This window comes from Cricetulus griseus, chromosome 5 (assembly GCF_003668045.3).
Source record: "Cricetulus griseus strain 17A/GY chromosome 5, alternate assembly CriGri-PICRH-1.0, whole genome shotgun sequence".
In the NCBI taxonomy this organism is placed as follows: domain Eukaryota; kingdom Metazoa; phylum Chordata; class Mammalia; order Rodentia; family Cricetidae; genus Cricetulus; species Cricetulus griseus.
This window is the reverse complement of record NC_048598.1, coordinates 86,118,849-86,133,681: the sequence shown is the minus strand read 5'-3', so window position 1 is coordinate 86,133,681 and position 14,833 is coordinate 86,118,849. Positions and strand designations below refer to the sequence as shown.

Here is a 14,833-nt window from a genome sequence, read left to right as displayed (position 1 = left end):
ACCCTGACTTAGTTAGGGTATCAATTGCTGTGAAAAGACACCATGACCAGGACAACACTTATAAAGGAAAACATTTAATTGGTGATGGCTTACAGTTTCAGAGGGTTAGTCCATTATTGTGGGAGCATGACAACATGCAGGCAGGCACAGTGTTGGTAGAGAAGAAGCTACATCTTGATCTCACAGGCAACAGGAAGTGAACTGAGACACGGAGTGTGGCTTGAGCATACATGAGACCTCAAAGCCTGCCCCCACAATGACACACTTCCTCCAACAAGGCCATACCTACTACAACAAGGCCACTCCCTATATGTAGCATGAAAAATAAAAGACCCAGAGACTGATATTGGGGTTCAAGCTTCAAGCTGAAGATCCTCTGATCTTCAAAGCAGTCAAGCCAGTAGCTCTTACCTACCCAGCTGAAATGGCAATCCTATTAGAGGCAAAAGGCTCTGAATTCCTGTCTCCCCCTCCCCTTTCTCTGCCCAGCCATGTCCTCCTGTCTCCACCACCTCCCTATTGCTGGGATTAAAGGTGTGTGATTCCAGGTGCTGAGATGACCTTTGTGAAAGCGCTTTCTTTTAGGACTAGATCAATTTTGTGTAGTTGGTGTCCTTGAACTAACAGAGATCTGTCTACCTCTTAATCCTGCGTCCTGGGATTAAAGGTGTGTATCACCACTGCCTGACCTCTATAGTTTGAGGCTGTCTTTGCTTTCTGAATCCTCAGGCAAGCTTTAATAAATCATAAATAATATATCACCACATCTATGAGCTTATGGGGGCCAATTACATTCAAACTACCACAGCCCCTCTCTGTTGTTGTTCTTTCCCCACCCCCATGGTCCCTATTTACTTTCCTGGTTTCTTTAGTTACTCCAGGTTACATATTCACACTAGAAAATTTGGAGCTAGCAAGCACAGATGAGAGAGAACGTGCAATGTTTATCTTTCTGAGTCTGGGGGACCTCTCTCAAAGTGTTCTTTCTAGTTCCATCTATTTAACTGGCTAGATCCTGGTGCAAGATTTATCTTCACCTTTGTTTGTCTGTTTGTTTGGTTTGGTTTTGGCTTTTGGAGACTGGGTTTCACTGATGAACAGTCTTGGCTATTCCAGAACTTGCTCTGTAGACCAGGCTGGACTCAAACTCACAGAGATCCACCTTCTTCTAACTCCCAAGTGCTGAGACTAAAGGTGTGTACCACCATAGCCCACCTGTCTTTGTGTCTTAATGGCATCTGATCCAGAGCAAAACCTCGCTTCACTGAGTATCCCCTACACTGCTGCCAAATACGTGATTTGGGGTTGCAATGATAGATTCATTATGTTTCACATTTTTATTTGGAAGTATTTACACATTTAAAGTTAAAAAATTAAGAATTATATATAGAAGCCAGGAGTTGGTGGCACACACCTTTAATCCCAGCAGTCGAGAGGCAGAGGCAGGCGGATCTCTGTGAGTTCGAGGCCAGCCTGGTCTCCAGAGCGAGTGCCAGGATAGGCTCCAAAGCTACACAGAGAAACCCTGTCTCAAAAAACAACAACAACAAAAAAGTGCACGTTGAGGTGACCAGGTGGTGGGGGTGCAGAGTAGATGTCCTCGGAGGTGATCAGGGTGACTGCAGGGATGGTACTAGAGCTGTATGTCTCTGATTGAGAAGGAAATAATGCAACAGGAGATGGAACTAAGGAGAAACCATTTAAAACAGGCCTAAAGGCTTTGATGACAGTTGGAAAAGAGCCGTTTCCCACCATTTATGTGGATTCACAAAAGGAAAATGAGAGGTGGGAAGTCATTTCTAAGTCCCAGATGAAGAACATTAAAAAGATGTGGCACAGAGAGCAGATGAAGAATGATTCTCGGGAGAAGAAAGAGGCAGAACTTACGGAGAGAAAAGAACCTGGAGGAAGCAAAGAAAATTATCATTAAAAACTACCCAAGCCTCCCAGAGCCAGCATGTGTAAAGATTTGTGCATTAGAAGGATACAGAGGCCAAAGAGTGAAGGTGTTTTGGCTGGGTCCACAGGTTACGCAGGCAAGGAAAGTATTTGATGTTTCTGGTGTTGCGAGATGGTACAGGCTATCTTCAGTGTGTCTTGTCAGATCACTTGTGTCAGTGTTACAATGGAGTAGTCTTGTCCACCCAGAGCAGTGTGGAAGTATATGGAACACTAAACCTAACTCCAAAAGGCAAACAGGCTCCGGGAGGCCATGAGCTGAGCTGTGACTTCTGGGAGCTGGTGGGGCTGGCCCCAGCTGTGGGGGGCTGATAACCTGATCAATGAGGAGTCTGATGTGGACGTCCAGCTCAACAACCAGCACATGATGATCCGAGGAGAGAACATGTCCAAAATCTTGAAAGCACGCTCCATGATCACCAGGTGCTTCAGGGATCACTTCTTCAACAGAGGCTACTGTGAAGTTACTACTCTGACACTGGTGCAGACGCAGGTGGAAGGTGGGGCCACACTCTTCAAGCTTGACTATTTTGGGGAAGAAGCGTTTTTAACCCAGTCCTCGAAACTGTACCTGGAGACCTGCCTTCCGGCCCTGGGGGATGTTTTCTGTATTGCCCAGTCATACAGGGCTGAACAGTCCAGAACACGAAGGCACCTGGCTGAATTCACTCATGTGGAAACTGAGTGTCCCTTCCTGACCTTTGAGGACCTCCTGAACCGTTTAGAGGACCTAGTGTGTGATGTGGTGGACAGAGTCTTGAAGTCACCAGTGGCAAGCATAGTGTATGACCTCAACCCGAACTTTAAACCCCCTAAATGGCCTTTCAGGCAGATGAACTATTCAGATGCTATCGAGTGGCTGAGGGAGCACGATGTAAAGAAAGAAGACGGGACACTCTATGAATTTGGAGATGATATTCCCGAAGCTCCTGAAAGACTGATGACAGACACCATTAATGAACCAATCCTGCTGTGTCGGTTTCCTGTGGAGATCAAGTCCTTCTATATACAGCGATGTCCTGAGGATTCTCGACTTACCGAATCTGTTGACGTGTTGATGCCCAATGTTGGTGAGATTGTGTGTGGCTCTATGCGCTCTTGGGATAGTGAAGAAATTCTAGAAGGCTATAAAAGGGAAGGAATTGACCCCGCTCCTTATTATTGGTATACAGATCAGAGAAAATATGGTACATGTTCTCATGGAGGCTATGGCTTGGGCTTGGAAAGATTCCTAAGTTGGACTCTGAACAGGTATCATATCCTAGATGTGTGCTTGTACCCTCGATTCGTCCAGTGCTGCAGGCCATAACCAAGTGCCCTGAAGCATGAAGGAAGGGAAAATGTTCATGAGATAAGACTGCCTCTGCAAAAGAACAAAAATCTGAAACCATCTCTTGATGTCCCTTTGGGTGTAGTAGCTTTTTTTCTGTCTATATGTTTTTCTTCCCATTACTGTAAAAAGCAGTAGGTGTGACTTGAACATCAAGTGACATCGATGCCCCTTTAACAAAAATACTCATAACAAAATTTGGAGAAAATACATGGCATGTCACTCTTTAGTTGGGGAGACATTTTATCATACTGTAGGTTACAATCACTGTATTAAATAAATGATAAATGCTTATATAGTTTTTACTTATGGTCTGATTTTCCATCAACTTTATGTTTTTGTCCTTTTAAATGTCACTGGAATTACTTAATTTATTACATACATGTTTTAGCAAATGTCCAAAAGAGAAATTGGCCATATGACATAAAAATGTAGTATTAAGTACTGCAGTTGTAGATACTGGAATCGAATACATAGTCCTTTACATTCGCTATTAATCTTTTCTAAATCCATACCGTGCTTCTGATTCTAGGGGTATGAATTGATAGTGAAAAATTTATGAAGGGGAATTGGGTTAAAATTTGCAGTGAACATGATTCAGATGATGTTTATTTAAATGGTTTCAACTAAGTCCTCAGCTTTCAGTCTAAGAGCAGGGCTCAGGCTGGGCCTTCCCCTTCTGATGTAATTCTGAGTAATGAAAAGTAAACGGTTCCAAAAAAATCTGCACCTGGAATCTTAGCCACAATAGGCAGATAAATCACCCCTGCCATATCATTGGGTCCCATCTGTGATGCCTCGAAGGTTTACTGAATGGCCAAAGTGCACAGGTGACTCAGTTCTTCCCCAAATGCATGCCTTGTGTTCTGATGGGCTGTATTCCCACTAACCAATAAATAAACACTTGTCAAACCAAAACAAAAAAAGAATTATATATAGAAAGCCTGTATCGACTTTACCTATATCCAGTTCCTGTTAACATCTTTCCTCTTTTGAGTGATTCAATCTTAGCTTCTTACTGAGATGTCAAGACTCCCATTGTGTATTAGTCGTCACCTCAAGGAGCAGCAGCACACTGAACTTGTTCCATCACCAGTCTTTTCCTCATAGTCATTGCCTACAGGGAACTGACAGAAGAGAAGTTCAGGGCTAGCAAGATAGCCCAGTAGGTAAAAGTGCTTGCCACCGAACCCAACTCCCTAAGTCGGAAGCACTGAAAGTCACAAAGTGGAGGAAGAGTACTGACTTCTGCAAGGTGTCCTCTGACCTCCACAGGCACACTGTGCTGTGCACGTATGCACACACAAATACTCAAACACACACACTCACCACACACACACCACACACATACACCACACACACACTCACATACACACACATTACATACACTCACATACACACTCACACACCACACACACACTCACATACACACTCATACACCACACATACACATACACATACACATACACATACACATACACATACACATACACATACACATACACACAGAGAGACACACACATACATGCCTCCCACACACACACACACAGAATAAATGCAATTTTTCAAATAAATGGAAGCTTAACCAAGTCCCCTTGAGTCTTTAAGGCTTTGGGTCAGGACCGTCAACTTGCTAACAGTGTACACATTGGAGACTGTTTGTGTTAACATATGCAGATGTTGAATTGAACTCTGGTCAGTTTTTGTCCTCACTGGAATGCGGTTCCTTGGATTTTTTTTTTTTTTTTTTTTTTTGAGATAGTATTGTTTCACAGCCTAGGCTGTTTTCAAACTCCTGTACTTAGGAGTTCGCCTGGTTTCAACTTCTCACGGAGCCTCCTGAGTACAGGTACATCCTGCCCATCATAGAAGAGCGCTTGCCTCCTCTATGCAACTGGACTTCCGGTTCTCATAGTTTGTATATGAACCCGCCACCCTCAGCCATGCTCATATGTTGATGCCTTGGTTCCAGCCAGTAGGACTTTTGCGAGATTATTGGACCTGAATGAATTGACTCATTGATTCATTGATGAGGTGTAGCTGAATGGGCTAGTAGGAGGGGGGCTGGTTGGGAAGAGTGGGTCATGGTGGGAGGTTTACCATCCAGGATGCATTTTGTCCCCACAGCTCATTTTCTCTCTCTTGTCTTTATCTACTTCCCACTCTGCCGCCCTGGCATGAGCAGCTCTCTCCTCTACTTTTCCCTTCCACCGTGGTAGTTTGCCCATCTCAGGCCCACAGGGATGAAGCCAACCTCCCCACAATCACCAGTTGAAAGAAGCACTGGCTGCTCTTGCAGAGGTCCTCAGTTCAATTCCCAGCACCCACGTGGTGGCTCACAACCATTTATAATGAGATCTGGTTGCCCTCTTCTGGAATGTAGGCAAAACATGCAGGCAGAACACTAAATACATAAATCTTAAAAAAAAAAAAGTACTAAAAAAAGGGAAAAAAAATCTTCCTGATTCTAAATCATTTCTCTCAACAACAAACAAATAAATGATATTTGTTAAAATTGTTTTTTAGCTCTCTCACACCTGTTTCTGGCCAATCGGCGTTTTAAGTATTTGTTTATGAGGGCACAGTTTTCTAGGGAGACAATGACATGAGTCTAGAAAAATCTGTATGCAGAGTTTGAATAGATGTCTCCATGGGTCACTTTAAAATCCCTTACAAGGGCTCATCCCCAGCCTTTGTCCTTGTTTTCCCTGGAATGGCTCTGTTCTGTTCCAGCTGCCCTGAACTGGAAGATATTATCCGACTTTAGATCAGCAACACTGGGACTTGGGCCAGACTCCTGAGACACCCAGCCTCACAGGCCATTGGGGTCTTCCATGTCTCCTACAGTCATGCCCATTCCAGCCTAACACCTGCCTCCTTCGTGGTGATATTTTCTATGTGTGATAACATGTATCCTTAATTTCCTAATGGCACAGTTTTTGAAATGCTGTTGCCAGTTTGAGGCAATGTTGACAGGAATGGAGATTGTTCATTCAGGATGTGGACCGGGACAAAAGAATGAAGAGACTCTCGTGAGAGCATTGTTTTCTTGCTTGCCTCGAAGAGCGAAAACTTTTGTTTAACCTCAGAAACAAGCCCTGCTCCGTTTTTTGTACTGTGAGATTAATAAGAACTGACATTGTAATTGTATGGCTTGATAAATTTGTCAAGGACTCAGACGATGTCGAAACCAACTGCATGTTGCCTTCTTTTGTGTGTATATGTGGAGTATTTATTTTTCTATTTCCCTTGCAAAGGGAACATAATTAGCCTTTTTCAAAACAATTTTTGTGTTTTTCTGAACCTGAATACCTCACATTTTTTTCTTTTCTTTTTATTCTTGTTTTCCTTCTCTTGGGAAACTTTAAAGATTAATTGCTTTTAAAGAAGTATTTAGTTGCAGGCTCCCTGTAGGAATAGAGGCCAGATAAGCAGTTAAAAGTATCTGAAAGAAAGAAAGTAGTTATTAAGTTGTTTTTCTTCTTGTTGACACTAAAAAGTATATTTGCATAATAGCCCATCTAACATTGAAAGATAAGAAAGAAGGGGACTTTTATTCTAAGATAAAAGAAGATTTTTTTTTGTCTTGATTGAGAGTCTGTAAAAATTACTTTGTTATGTAAAAGCGATGTCGGTATAGCTCTTTAGTTTGTTCAAGGTAGGGGTCAAATATCTTATGATTCACACTTCCTACATTGGTTTTATGAATTCAGTCAATCCCTACTGTTTCTATAACTTGCTTTAAGTCCATAATGATGTGTCTAAAACTGTCTTCAGCTAAACAACATGATAAGGGACATCTGCTTACAAAGGGTTCAGTGTCGTGAGCCCTGTACAATGTTACAAATCATAAGGGTTTATGTCTTGCTGAAGTATAATGTCCAGATGGATGATTAGGCAATTAGATAATGCTTGGATTCAAAGTTCGTTTCCAAGGAAATACAGAACACTGATACTAGACACCCATTTAAGTTACTCCTGTTGCTTAAGTCTCCCAAGACTCACCAAATTCGCAAATGCATTTAGAAGGCATCTGTCTAGCAATTCATAGCTGTAACATTAGGACATTCTGCCTCCTCAAATTTGTTAGAATTACATGAGATAAGCATTGTGAACAAAAGTAGCACAGCAGGTTTTGATGTTCAATTTCCTAAATCTTCTTTTGTGTCTGGAGTAAAGGAAGGTTGGCTCCCTTTCTTTAAATGTGACAACTAATTGTCAGGGGTGTAGCTCAAAGGTGGAATGTCTGCTCGGCATGTACAAGGCCCTGGGTTCACATGATAGCCACACAACCAAGAGACAAAAGGAAAAAAGCGCAAAGGAACACAAAAGAGGGAAAGGGGGAAATAATTAGATTTGTCTAAAATTTTCCAAAGGTTAGCAAATTCAAAACTTGTATAACAGTTCTTCGGTTTCCCAAACTTGGAATATAAAAATAAGATGGACAATAGAGATGAGTTTTTCTTCTTAGGTAATTTGTACTTAGGTAAAATGTGTTGCTACAAATATTCTATGATTATATACTTTAAAAATATCATTTTATGGGCTGGAGAGATGGTTCAGAGGTTAAGAGCACCGACTGCTCTTCCAGAGGTCCTGAGTTCAATTCCCAGCAACCACATGGTGGCTCACAACCATCTATCATGAGATCTGGTGCCCTTTTTTGGTGTGCAGATATGCATGGAAGCAGAATGTTATATACATAATAAATATTTTTTTAAAAAAATATCATTTTACTTTATGGGTATCTTACCTACATGTATGCCTGTGCACTTTTGAGTGTCTGGTGCCCAAGGAGGCCAGAAGAATGCATCACACTCCTTGGAACTGGAGTTACAGCCAGTTGTGAACTGTTTTCTAAGTGCTGGGAATCAAACCTGGGTCCCTTAGAAGAGCAGGCAATGCTCTTAACTGTTGAGCCATCCCCAGCCCCAGTGATAGTGTGCTTTCCAAGTTTAAAAAATTAATATATATTTATATGAAAGTTTGGTATATGAACACAGTGAGATCCTATCTTAAAATAAAAAAAGGGTACTATCATCCAAGTGCAAAGTAAAATCTAGTGTAGACATGGACATAGTTCTAGAGGTAAGTGTAGTTATTAACATCTATCTGCAGTCTAACTTGCTCTATTAGTAGAGCAGGAAAGAACCGCAAATGAACCTCTTCCCATACATTTGCTAATAATATGTGTGTCTGGTCAGTTCTGTGGAATCAAAAGCTGTCATGGGGCTGCCAATGAGGGGCACTCAGGGAGGACATAGGACTATAACAAGCACTACATTTTGTGCTTGTTATAGCTTCAGTCAGTGATTTAGGGAGTCTTTGTTGTTTTGTTTTTGTTTTTGTTTTTGTTTTCAAGACAGGGTTTCTCTGTGTAGCCCTTGCTGTCCTGGGACTCACTTTGTAGGCTAGGCTGGCCTTGAATTCAGAGATCTGTCAGCCTCTGCTCCCAAGTAGGATTAAAAGTTTGTGCTGCAAAGCCTGGCAATTCAGGGAGTCTTAAAACATGTTGGTATATTGGACCACAGTCAGGGTTGCCCCATAGTGACCTGACGAAGCCAGACCTTTACCCAGGGTACCACATGTGCTTCAGTGGTTGGATGTAGTTATCTCAAGAAGGGCGTGTGTTACGATAAATCTTTCCGCCAAAAGCCGCCCGAGCCCTACTGCCACGTGGGCGGTCTCTGCCAGCCGCCCGAGTTCTGCCCACCGAGTTAGGGCACCAAATAGTACACAGAGACTTCTAAAATGTACAAATGCTGCTTGGACAATGACTAGGATTCTCATCTGTTAGCTCAGTCTTATTTATCATAAATCTATATATTTTATAAGACTTATCTTATCAGACACCTTCCATTGACCTCCCTTGCCAATGATCACATCACGAATCTGGAGGAAGAGCGGGCCCACTTCCTTCTTTCCTTGTTTATGTATGAGGCTCCCTGCTATGTCATTTCCTGCCTGAATCATCGCTTCTTTACTACATTTCCCAGAATCCTCTTTGACTCCTAGTCCTGTCTAACTTGCTGCCTCATTGGCCAAACAGTACTTTATTCAGCAATCAATAAAATGAACATACACAGAAGTACATTCCCCATCAGGTGTGTGTCTGTCATGGCCACAGTTTAAAGAGCTACTGATGGGAGTGGCAGAAATCTGGTCACAGCATCCAAGGGGGTCAGGATGACAAATCCTTTCTTGAAGCATGATCTCTGCATTTATCACAGTCTTTTTTTCCCCATAAATATAAACATCCAGTCATGATCTTAAATGAGTAGGTCAAGTCTCTCTGACAAGGCAGTGTAGGGGCTGGAGAGATGGCTCAGTGGTCAAGGGTACTTGTTGTTCTTGCAGAGGACCTGGGGTTGTTTCCCAGCAGCCACACAGTGATTCGCCATCATCTATAACTTCAGTTCTAGGGAATCTTATGCCTTCTGCTGACCTCTGTGGGTATACATTATACATGCAGGCAAAACACTCATACATATAAAATAAATAAGTAAATGAAACCTTCTAATGTATATATTCTATTTAAAATATTTGTGAGTGTGTGTGGGCTTTGTGTGGGTGAGTGTGCATATATGTGTGGAACGTGTGTGTGTGGTGTATAAATAAGTGTAGGGGGAGGAGTGATGAGCATGTCTCCATGTGTGTGGAGGACACAGGAAGGCATTGTTGTCCTGTTTTATCACTCTGCCTTATTCCCTTAAGACAGCGCCTTTCACTGGAATTGTGTAGACAGAAGTTTCTGTCCTGCCCAATCCCACGGCCATTTAGTCCCAAATAAACACAAAGAGGTTTGTATTCATTGTAAATTGATTGGCCGATGGCTCAAGCATATTGGCTAGCTCTCTCTTAATTATTTACCCATTTCTATTAATCTGTGTATCTTCACATGGTCTTGGCTTACCAGAGATGCCAGAGCCTCTTGCTTTCTCTGCAGCTGCGTGGCATCTCCTCTGGTGACTCACTCTCTGCTTTCCTCTTCCCAGTATTCTCCTAGTCTAGTCACCCTGTCCATGTTTCCTGCCTGTCCATTGGCCGAAACAGCCTTATTCATCAACCAATGAGAGAAACATATGTTCACAGCATACAGAAGGACATCCCCCCATTGGAATTGGAACTAGGCTGGCAGCTTGAAAACCCCAGTGATCCCCCTGTCTCTGCCTGCTTGATCCTCCCTACAGTACTGGTTCACACTGTAGCCATGCCCAGCTTTTTATGTTGGTGCTGGGATTTGAACTCAGATCCCCATGATTTTGCAGTAAGCCATTTTACCCACTGGACTGCCTCCCTAGCCCAAAGAATGTGTATATTTTTAAACTATGGGAAAGTACCCAAGATGTATGTCAGAAGTTATTATACTGAGATGTGCTAGGAATAAGTTTCTCTCGGGGAACTTGGGATCCACTTGCTACCATGTGGCTTCCTTTACATTTGATGGGCAATATTTTTATTCCAGAGCTTGGGTTTACTTCATGATGTAAGATGTCTAATATTTTCCATGACAGGCTGCAGATCACTCTGCCCTCTGACTTTCATTTTCCCATCCCTTTTCCATGACATCAGGAGCCAACTATCCAAACCAATTTTAAACAACTTCATATTCTACCTCCATGTGTTTTGAAGTTGGGCATTGTTCTTTTATAGTAGAAAGTGCTTCTCCAGTTGATTTTTAAAGTAACAAACTCAACTGATTGATTGAAATGTTTTCAACATAACAGGAATTATGGAAGAATTTTGCTAGGGCTGGGAGCATGGCTCAGTAATGGTTCATGTTTACAACACAGTTGCTTTGGAGACTATAGCAAGGTTATTACTCGAGGTCAGTTTTTAGTGTGCCCGAGTCTTTAGTGTGCCCGAGTCAACAGCCTTAGCATCACTGTAGACACTTGTCAGAAACATACATTCTTAGTCAAGGTAAAGCATTTGAAAGACCATGGTTTGGTCTCCTGTGCTACAACAAGACAAAAACAAGACCAAAATAAACAACAGCAACAACAAAATTGGCTTCCAGGCTCCATCTTCCCAGCCCTCCTGAGCAGAACCCCAGAGCAGGCCTAACAGTCAGTTTTAACAGGTCCTCCAGAAGTTTCTGAATAAAGCCAAAGTTTGGGGATCATCACTCTGAACTGGTTTTGAAGGTGACGTTGTCAGCCGTGTTAGGGTAAGGCGAGTGAAAGGTGCAAAACTCAGGTGCAAAACTGCGAAGGGTAACAATACCCTCAGTAATTAATTAATATTCTGATGCAATATTTTTTGAAATAAAAATTAATGCAGCTTTTCCTGAGACAAACAATATTTTCAGTAAGGGCTGCCTGTTTGCTTCAGGAACTCAGGCCATTGTGCAATGAGGGCTGTTGTTGCCAGCCAGCCTTTGGGTTCCCAAGGCCCGTGAGGCTTTTGAACTCCCCAGCAGGCAAACTTATGAGGATGACAAAGGCAGGCGAGCAGACATGGTAACTCACGTAGCCCACAGGTGCCCCCACATTCAGGAGGCTCCCACACTTAGAAGGCCCTGTGTTTACTTAAGTGCTGTCATTATTTTGAAATTTTTTAATTAATTTTTAATTAAATTATAAACAATCATTTTACATATCCTCTCCCCCTTGTCCTCCCATTCACTCCTCAGGGAGGATGAGGCCTCCCATGGGGGAATCATCAAAGTCTATCACATCATCTCCAGACCTGTTTTGAAATTCTTAATACTTTTTTGGAAATGGGGCCCTGCGTCTTCATCTTGCGCTAGGCTATCTATATATGTATCTATCTATCTATCTATCTATCTATCTATCTATCTGAGTGCTCTATCTGCATATATACCTTTATACCAGAAGAGGGTGACAGATCTCATTACAGATGGTTGTGAACCCCGGGCGTTGGTGGCCCAGGCCTTTAATTCCAGCACTCGGGAGGCAGAGGCAGGTGGATCTCTGTGAGTTCGAGGCCAGCCTGGTCTCCAGAGCGAGTGCCAGGATAGGCTCCAAAACTACACTAAGAGAAACCCTGTCTCGAAAAAACAAAAACAAACAAACAAACAAACAAACAAAAAAACCTAGACAGTTGTGAGCATCTGTGTGGTTGCTGGGAATTGAACTCAGAACCTCTGGAAGAGCAGTAGGTGCTCTTAACCACTGAGCCCTCTTTCCAGCCCATGCTAGGCTTTCTTTAACTGCACATGGATTTCTCCCCTCTTCAAATTTTATCTCTGAATATAGAGTGAATTCCATCTTCTTTATTGTTACTATGGAACTTTCCAGTCTTTTTTGCTTCAAAATATGAAGCAAAATTTGGTAAATGCACACTGGGAACACATTTTTCCTTTGCCTTAGGCGCCAATGTGACTTGGCACAATACAAATCTGGAGGTGTGTGTATGAGGGTTCTAGCATACGCATGTGTATGTTTATGTGTGTGTACCTGTGAACATGCATGAGTGTGTAGCTGTGAACATGCATGAGTGTGCGTGTGTCAATAGAGGCTGATGTCAGGCATCTTCCTGGGTCACTTTTACCTTAATTTCTCAGACAGAGTTTCTTGGTCAACATGGAGCTCACTGATTTGACAATACTAACTGGACTGTGAGCACCAGGGATATTCCTGTTTCTGCCACTTCCAGGCCAATGCTAACATGCCTTTAAAAAAACAAAAAACAAAACAAAACAAAAAAAAACATGGCTTCTGGGGATCCAAACTCAGATTCTCATGTTTGGTGTGGCAAGCACTTTATCAACTGAAACTCTTCTCAGTGAGAGGCAAACTCAAAAAAATTTATTTATTTATTTATTTATTTATTTATTTATTTATTTATTTATTCATGCTCTTTACTCATCTGAGTGCTTGAGGCATCTCTCTCTCTCTCTCTCTTTCTCTTTCTCTCTCTCTCTGGACTGAAATGACTGGTGGGTGCTATTGATTGGCATCTGACAGGGAGAGGCCAGAGATACTGCAGAAAAATCCTCTAATGCACAGGGCAGCTCCCACAAGCAGGATCATGACATGTATCTCTGTGTGTCTCTGTATTTATATGCAGATTTTGTGTGTGGTTTTTCTTTGACTCTTTTTTCTTGTTTGGTTGTTCTGTCATATTTTGATTCGTTTGCTTTTAATTTATCTTATTTTATTTCATTATTATTTCCTATATGCCTGTTTGTTTTCTAAGGAGAGGCAGAAAGGGTGTGGATCCAGATTGGGAGGGGGAGAAACGGGGAGGGGAAAATGTGATTAGAATATATTGCATGGAAAAAAATCTATTTTCAACAAAAGAACAGGAAAAAATGTCAAATGTACTGAGGCTGAGAAGCCCCAGGGGGAGGGGATTTCCAGTGTCACAAATCAGACAGTGACAGCCAATATGGAGCTGTCAAAAACTTGATGACTCATGTGCCAGAGGGAGCAGAGAAGGAAAGCCTTCCAGAACATTCTCTTGTTTATGGCTCAGGCTAGTAGAGAGAATTCAGGGACAAGCACCGGTTAGGGGGAGGCAAAGGGAGAGCAGTCATCAGGCAGGAGACTCGGACTGGAAGCTCTGATGACAGAGCTGTCAGGATGTCACTGGGATCCTTTGCCATGCCAAGACCTCAGGGCAGTCCATCTCCCCGCCCTTAGAGAATGAAGCCTACAGGTAGATAGGAGATAAGAGATGCCATATACATATATATTCTTACTACATAGCCTTGGCAGGCTTAATATTTGCTATTTAGACCAGGCTGGCCTTGAACTCATAGTGATCTACTTGCCTCTGCTTCCTGAGTGCTGGGATTAAAGGCACAGGCCACACCTAGCCCTAAGAAATACAATGAATGGGGTTGGGGGAGCTTTTTAAATTCCAAAAGGTTTTCCCGAAAATTGTCTTGCAGAAATATTTTTGTGCTTTTCAAGTATTTAAGCTTATATCTAAAATTATGGAGCTCACTGTCATGTTGGGGACAATGGGTGAGCTCACTGTCATATTGGGGACAATGGGTGAGAACCTAATTGCCTTTTCCTTGAGAGGAACTAAAGTTTGCATCAGTGGGAGAAGAGGAAGAAGAAAGGAATGCAGATGAAAGATGGCTGAGACCACAGGTCAGGACAGAGAACACCAAGTGGGCAGGAGCAGCCGAACCACAAAATCTCCCAGGATGCACTTGAGCAGCTTCAAGGAGCCAGTTTTCCTGGTGGCACCAAAGTGCTACATACGGGGAGAACAATCTATCAGCACCAGCCTTGGAACCACAGGAATGGCACCCACCTACAGGCAGCCTTCCTTCCCAACAGCGCACAATTCTTGGAGCTCGAGGATATAAGCAATGCCCCATCATATGTTACTAGATAGAGACAAAGGGAATAAAGGGATCTAGGCTCGCTGGGGGAGGGGGGTGGCACACACCTTTAATCCCAGCACTTGGGAGGCAGAGGCACAGGCAGAGGCAGGTGGATCTTTGAGTTCGAGGCCAGATTGGTCTACAGAGTGAGTTTTAGATCAGCCAGGGCTACACAGAAACCTTGTCTCGAAAATCAAAACCTAACAAAACAAAAAACCAAAAAGGAGCCAGGCTTT

The 14,833-nt window shown here is 42.7% G+C and overlaps 1 pseudogene; it reads left to right on the top strand.

Moving 5' to 3' along the window:
- The first annotated feature begins 1,560 nt into the window (after positions 1–1,560).
- Positions 1,561–3,349, top strand: LOC100760362 (annotated as a pseudogene).
- Positions 3,350–14,833: the final 11,484 nt, after the last annotated feature.